This window comes from Monodelphis domestica, chromosome 2, assembly GCF_027887165.1.
Source record: "Monodelphis domestica isolate mMonDom1 chromosome 2, mMonDom1.pri, whole genome shotgun sequence".
NCBI classification, from domain to species: Eukaryota; Metazoa; Chordata; class Mammalia; order Didelphimorphia; family Didelphidae; genus Monodelphis; species Monodelphis domestica.
The window spans coordinates 397,183,082-397,191,014 of NC_077228.1; the positions used below are offsets into that span (position 1 = coordinate 397,183,082).

At 36.4% G+C, this 7,933-nt stretch overlaps 1 non-coding gene across 1 annotated transcript; it reads right to left on the reverse strand.

The window, feature by feature from the left end:
- Positions 1-7,305: 7,305 nt before the first annotated feature.
- Positions 7,306-7,377, reverse strand: TRNAE-CUC (transfer RNA glutamic acid (anticodon CUC)). The gene has a single exon. It is a non-coding gene; the product is annotated as a tRNA-Glu (tRNA).
- Positions 7,378-7,933: the final 556 nt, after the last annotated feature.

A 7,933-nucleotide genomic window follows, 5' to 3' on the forward strand; every position in this document is an offset into this window, starting at 1 on the left:
CAGACAAAAGAAGGAAAAAAAAAGGTCACTTTAATTGCTTATTTTCAGGGTGTGACCTTGTAAGAAAGTTTTATGAATATTTTCCTCTGTTCCTTTCCCTTTACAAATATATCTGATTTTGTTAAATTCTTACGTTGGGGGAGAGGCTTCAGATTCCTTGCAATCTATTTCCATACCTATAAAAGTTAGACATATTTACTGGAGACCGTGAAAGGACAAGTTAGTAAACAATGTCTGACTACTTCCATCTCCAAAATGAAAATGAATGTCTAATTAGTTAAAACTAAGTAATCAAGCACTTTGAGTTTTTTTGTTTTTGTTCCTACCTTTGACTGATTATGTTTATTCTTTATATTTAGTAGAATTTGGGGGAACAATTTTTAAATTCATATTTAATAATTAAATTCCAGAAAATTAAATTTCACATTTATAAGATATGTAAAAACAAACTTCCATTATTCAAAATTATTTTACTTGGACTTTACTAAGTTTCACATTTCACCTCTACTTGCCCTTTCATTCCAAGTGAACAACATGATAAGCACATATTGAGTTCTTACTGTGTAAATATTGGGCTAGACACTTGGAATAAGGTAATGCCCCCTGCCTTCAAGTTGTTTACAGTCTAGTAGAGGAGGCAAGGAATAGTATTACATAAGAACCTGTGATACAAAACAGAAGTATTTAGAGGCACAGGATCTAAGGAGAAACTCATTCTGGGATGGGGGATAGAGAACAGAAAAGGAAAGATTTCTAGAGGAAGTGACATATGAACCAAGTTTTGGTGATTGATTAGTATTTTAACAAACAAAAATTAAGGAAGGATGTTCAAGAAGAATGTAAGTAAATACATGCAGATGGGAAAGTACAAGTTACACTTGGGGAGCTTCAGGAAGCCTCAATTTGAATGGAATTTAGGATGCATGAGGGAATGTCATGGTAGTTAAACCTGAAAATATAGACTGGGTTCAGATAAAGGAGGTCCTTGGATATCATACTTAAGATTCTGGACTTTATTCTCTAGATATTTAAAAGTTTTTGAGCACGAGACTGACACGACATCATAGAGTTAGAGTTGAAAGGGACCTTAGAAACCATTTAGTCCAACTCTCTCATTTTAAAGATGGAGAAACTGAGGCCCATAGAGGTTGTGACTCACTCAATGTTTTTTTATTTTGATGGGGGTGGGGGAGGGGGGACAATAACTTTATTGAAAGGAAAATACAGTGAAATTATTTAAAAACTTGAAAAAACCATGAGGGAATTTAGACACCTCCCTTAAGCATAGGATCAAGTGCAGGGTAGATTCTTTCTGCGCATTACAGTCAGAAAGAGTATGCCTATCTTCCAGCTGCTTCCTGGCAAAGATCAGTCTCTGCTGATCTGGTGGAATGCCTTCCTTGTCTTGGATTTTGGCATTGACATTTTCAATGGTACCACTGGGTTCAACTTCAAAGGTAATCGTCTTGCCAATCAAGGTCTTCACAAAGATCTGCATCCCATCTGAAACCAAGGACCAAGTGCAGAATGGATTCTTTCTGGATGTTGTAGTCAGACAGGGTGCGACCATCTTTCAGTTGCTTCCACTAAAAATCTGTCCCTGCTTGTCTTGGGGATTGCCTCCTTTGTCCTGTGATTTAGAATTATTAATCTAGAAGGGGTATGAGGTCCAAGGGGAAGAGACTCAAATCATGGAAATCTATGAGGAAGCTATTGCAATAGTCCGACTAAGAGTAATGATTTACTGGACTAGAGTGATGGTAGAGATGATGAATAGGATAGAATGGATGCTAAAGACATTTTGGGGGGCAGCTGGGTAGCTCAGTGAATTGAGAGCCAGGCCTAGATACTAGAGGTCCTAAATTCAAATGTGACCTCAGAAATTTCCTAGTTGTGTGACCCCAGGCAAGTCATTTAACCCCCATTGTCTAGTCCTTACCACTTGGAACCAATACACAGTATTGTTTCTAAAATGGAAGGTAAGGGTTTAAAAAAACAAAAGACATTATGGTGCAAATAATCATACTTCAGCATTGATTTAAACTAACCTGATTCTCCACAACCCATTCTTTTATTAAGCTTGGTAGTATGCAAAGCTTGCTTCACTTCTCATATTTCTTTAGCCCTCTCAGATGACAGAGAATGCTATGGTGCCACAAGAAAGCTAGGTAGGTCCACAGATTTCTTCCAACTTGGTAAAAAAAAAAAACATGATTCTATGGTTCTAGTTCTTCAAAATAAGTCTAGTTTACTGCCAATGAACTAAGTGGTATTTCAAAATGAATATTTGGAATTAGGCCATATTATTTTTGAAAATGCAGGTTTTTTTCATTCATTCAATGGAAACAAAATCAGTATATCATGATTTCTTAATGTTAGTTCTAATTTTCAAAAAGCAGACCATGTATGTTTAGTTATAAGTTTCACATCACACAGTGATTGTAACATGCTGTCTCTTTACAAAGCCTGGCACCTAGTAGACACTTAATAAGTTTTTTCTTTAGGTAAATATAAGCTTGACATAGCAGATTAAGGATACTAGTAGACCTGAATTCAAATAATACCTTAAATACTTTATAACTATGTGATCCTCAATAAAACATTTAACCCTGGGGGCATCTAAGTGGCTCAGTGGATTGAGTTAGGCCTAGAGATAAGAGGTCCTGGAGTCTAATCTGGCCTCAGATACTGCCTAGCTGTATGACCCTGGACAAGTCACTTAACCCCCATTGCCTAGCCCTTACCACTTCTGCCTTAGTATTGATTCTAAGATGGAAAGTAAGGGTTTAAAAAAATATAACTCTAAACTTCAGTTACCTCATCTATAAAATGGAGTTTAATAATATTCTGTCAATGTTACATAGTCTCTCAAATGAGATAATAAATGTAAAGAACTTTGCAAACAACATACTATACAAAAATTAACTATACTATTACATAAAAAAGAAAATACTGGCTTACTATTCATGTTAGTCATTTTTAAAGTCATCTTGCTAAGTTAGTATAATTATTTAAACCGAATGTTGAGTCTTGCACATAAACTAAATGCTTAACAATTGTTGAATAAATGCGTGAATCAATCAACTGACATTTTATAATAAATTCATAATTGCAAGAAGTGAAGTTCAGTAAACTACAAAGAATTTATGCTATCCCCTATGGATGCACCAAATCTCAGATATTATCCTTATGAAGCTTTTCCATTAGAATTGCAGTTAGTGTTTTGACCTGTAGGCAAGAATAGAAGTTAGTCACATGAAACTAGGACACCACCTTGTGGTATATATTAACTTTTTCAACAGCATTTCTTCAGCTTTCCTGCAGTAACGGACACCAGGGGTCCTAGAATTAGGTATAACTGCTCTTTTTCAGGTACACAGAAAGGAGACATACTACTGAAATGTTGTTCCTGGTTATAAAGTACACATGGCTTGCAGATCAAAGATAGTCAAGTTGAACAATACTTATCCTAAATAAAATATGTCCTTTATTTGCTTGAAAATTTAATTGAATATTTATTGTATGCAAGACTTTGTTTAAAGTTTCATTAAGGTGGGCAGCTGGGTGGCTCAGTGGATTGAGAGTCAGGCCTAGAGAGAGGAGGTCCTAGATTCAAATTTGACCTCAGACACTTCCTAACTGTGTGACCCTGGGCAAGTCACTTAACCCGCCTTGACTAGCCCTTGCCACTCTTCTGCCTTAGAACCAATACACAGTACTGATTCTAAGAAGGAAGGGAAGGGTTTTTTTTTTTTTAAATGAATAAATAAAATAAAATAAAAGTTTCATTAAATATCAAGACCAGTTATAGTATTGAGAGCTACTATGTATGTATAGTACACAAAGGTGATATGAAGCAACAGATACAAGGCAGAATATAATTAAATGCTAGATTGTAGAGGGTTGTTTGTTTGTTTGTTTGTTTAACCCTTACCTTCTGTCTCAAAATCAGTATCAGTTCCAAGACAGAAGAACAGTATAGGCTAGGCATTTGGGGATAAGTGACTTGTCCAGAGTCACACAACTAGGAAGAGTTCGAGGCTAAAGTTGAAACCAGGAGCTCCCCTCTCCCCCTCCTAGTTGTCCAGCCACTGAGCCACCTAGTTGCCTCTCAATTTTATAGTTCTACAGTTTATTTTATAGCTTTACAGTCCTATATAAGTGTTGTTAATGTCCAGAGGAAAGGGAACAAAAGGGAAGACTGGTCAGGGACAACAGTTTCATAGATTTCAAAGGCTAGAAGGGAATTTAGATGCAATTCAATATTTATTAAGCACTTACTGCATGCTTTTCTAGCTTCTAAGGATACAAAACCAAAAAATGCAAGTCTTTGACCTGGGGAACCTGTATTCTACTGAAAGGTAGTACATATAACAAAATACTAGGTAATCAGAGAAAAGAAAACACCCTAACACTGGGGACATCATTTAATTAGGAGATAGCCCACTAGCTGAAACTTAAAGAAGATTGGTATGCTTAGAGGAAGGTATGAAGAGGGCTGGATAGCCTGTACTAAGGCTTAAAGCCAAGGGATGGAATTTTTAGTTCAGGAAACAACTACTAGGTAAATTCAATTAGAATACAGGGTGTGTTAAGTGGTCATAATATGAAATAAGTCTAGAAAGATAGATGGTAATAATAATAAAGAGAGATATGAATGTCAGGCTGAAGAATTTATATTTTATTCCAAAAGGAACAGGGAATCACTGAAGATTCTTCAGCAGAATGGCAGATCTATGTCTTGGGAATATTAATTTGGCAGCAAAATGGAAGATTAATTTGGAGAGGAAAAGCTAAAAGTTGTAAGATCTGCCAATATTTTCCCTTTATTCCACCTTCCTCTCTCCTATTTGTGAACGCTTTGATTTCTCAGATAGATTGGATAAAATGGAAGTCAACAATTCCATTTCTTCCAATGAGATAAACCTTATTATCTACACTACCTCTCTACCTTGTAGTTCCCTAGCAAAAGCATTTAACTTAATTATATTACCTAAGGACTCCTGGGCTTTGCCATTTGTCTTATAGCCAAGTCCCTAGGATTTATGGACCTTTCCACCAGCCCTGCAAATGAATTTACTTTTGGGCATTGTCTCTCCCAATAAAAGTACGGGTTCCTTGAGAGCAGAAATGGTCTCATCTTTTTCTACTTCTATCTTGTATAATACAATACTTGACTCATAGTAAACACAATAATTTTTTTTCTTTCATTCATCTTGCACGCTCCCAGTTTCATGACTATCCCTAGGCTATTTCCTACTCACTCCACCCATCTTCAACTACTGAAATCTTACTCATATATTGAATATTAAAGAGGAAAGGCACCTTAGAGACCATTTAATCAGTATGTTTATATAACACTGTATATCCACAGATCTTATATTAAAAATAATGGAATCTGAGGATTCTACATAATAGTTTTGCTTAGACCTAAAGTCTTCTCTCTTTTCTGGAATGAATATCTAAATTTTCTTTTTTTTTTTAATAGGCTCTATTTGTCATTCTGATATTTCTCCAAACAACTTTTAAATTATGTAGAAATACAGATCTAGTAAAAGTGCAAAAAGAAATTCCAAGGAGAGATCATTTTTTTCATCTCTGAGAAATCAGGAAAAACTTTTGGGGTTGCTGGGCACTAAAGAAAAAGGGGTTTTTCTAGTGGCAGAAATATTACATATATAGATAATTGTACATTCACCCATATATGGAAACAGAAGAGAATAGGGTGATATAGGGGAATAGTAAATTCCCCACTTGTCTGGAACAGAATACTGTATGAAAAATGCAGAATGAATCTGGAAAGTAAAATTGAAACTATATTATTGAGGGTTTTATATGTGAGTCTAAGGAGTTTGTGTTTTATTCTAGAGAGATTAGAGCTTTAGGGAATATCTAAACTAAAGGAGGGGAGGGAGGAAAATGACCAACTAGTAAAGGAAATTCAGTAGGAGTTTTTAGAAAGGGAAGAGAACTAAGAGAAAGAAGTGTTATGGAAGCTGGGCAAACTGTATCAAGAAGGAAGAGATAACTAACAATGTCAGACTAAAGAAATATCAAGGGGAATGAGGAATGGAGTAAGTCAATTGGATGTGTTAGTTCACAGCAACTTATCAACTGATTATTTTGAAAGGTATACAAAAGATGAATTTTCAGGGACAGAGACAAATCACAAAGACCAATTAGGAAGTTATTACAACAGTTAGGGTGAGAGGTGTTGAAGACCTGAATTAGGGAAGGTGATAGGGGGAGGAAGTGTGGGGGAGAGATTCTCTGTGGGTTTAAAGAAGAGGATTTGGCTAATGCTTTGCTGGAGGAGATGAGAAAGAGAGAGAGACAAAGATAACTTCAAGATTTTAGCTCTGGGAGGCAGAGAAATAGGGAAATTGGGAAGTGGAAGAGATCTTGAGTGAAAAGACAATGAGTTTAGCTTAGGCCATGTTAAATCTGAAGTACTTGCAGGCTGTAAAGAGAGATTTAACCAGCAGTTGGAAATGCAAGACAATAATCCAGCTGAAATAATAATAATAAATAATAAACTGCTGGTGTTCTTAGAGTGCTTTAAGAATTGTAATGTACTCTGCAACTCTTAGGAAGTCAGATGGTTCAGTACAGAGTGCTGGGGCTGTATCTACATGAGTTCGAATCTCACCTCAGACTAGTTGTGTGACTTGGATAAGACTTTCACCATCTTTGCTTAAATTTCCTCATCTGAAAAATGAGTTGGAGAAAGAAATTACTATGAACTCTTCTAGTATCATTGCCAAGATAAACACCATAATGAAGAGTCTGAAACGCCTAAACATAACGTCCCTAGGATCTTGCACATAGTAGGAACTAAACACTTCTTTCTTAGTGTTGTTTTAATTTGCTTTTTTTATTACCAGAGTTTGTACACTTTTCAAGTTGACATGTAATTGTTTATTGGTTGATTATAAATAATTTATGTTTCTTCTTTTGAGAACTGCTTGCCCATTTATCCACTAAGAAACATATCCTTTATAAACCTGTATCAGTTTCTGATAGATTTTAAAGTTGACATTTTGATATTTCAATGTATCTATGAATGTAATTCAAGACACGCGCGCGCTGCAGCTAAAAATTTCAGCACGAGAGTTTTACAATTCACTTATAAAGTTGCAATTTAATCTCCACAAGAGTAAAGTTCAGTTTGTATTTGTGTCAGTAGCGCCTAGCATAATGTTTGGAATGGTAAAATACAAAGTTTAAAAGTAAGCAAAGGGAGAAGTTTATCTCCAAAGGCAGTGAAACAGAAAAAACATCGTTGAGACACGAAGAAAAACTTCTTTCCCTGACCGGGAATCGAACCCGGGCCGCGGCGGTGAGAGCGCCGAATCCTAACCACTAGACCACCAGGGAACTTGGTGAACGGCCTGTTGTAGGGCTATTAGTGTCTTTAACCTCTTCACGTAATAAGCTTTCTCCAATCAACATGCTGAATAAAGGTTCCACCCACTTTCCCTTCAGTTTCAGTTCCAAGGTCCAAACTAAATCTTCGGGTTCTACGTTATACTTCTCGCCACTCTGCTTTATACCTCTCTGTTGGAAAAACCTGGCACAGATCTTTTAATCCGTCAATAAGAAAGTAGCATTCTGTTCCCAGAGAAAAATTAAAATGAACAATCAAAAAGACCAGCAAGTTTTGTGTTTGTTTGGGACCCTCTTCCCTTGCTCCCTACCCCTAACCCCCATCTTTTCTGCTCAGTATTTTTAATACTACAGCTGCTGTAAGAGAGACGAAGTTTCCTAAGGGTCTAATACGAGAACAAACAGGGGCTCGAAAGTTGCAGTGAGGGTTCAAATCCTATCTTTGCAGTTGACTAACGGGCAGACCCAGGGAAATCTCTTAGCCCCACTTGCATCTCAAGTTTCTTGGGGGTTGAGGGTGAAAATTGGATTCGAAAGCCGCTGAAAC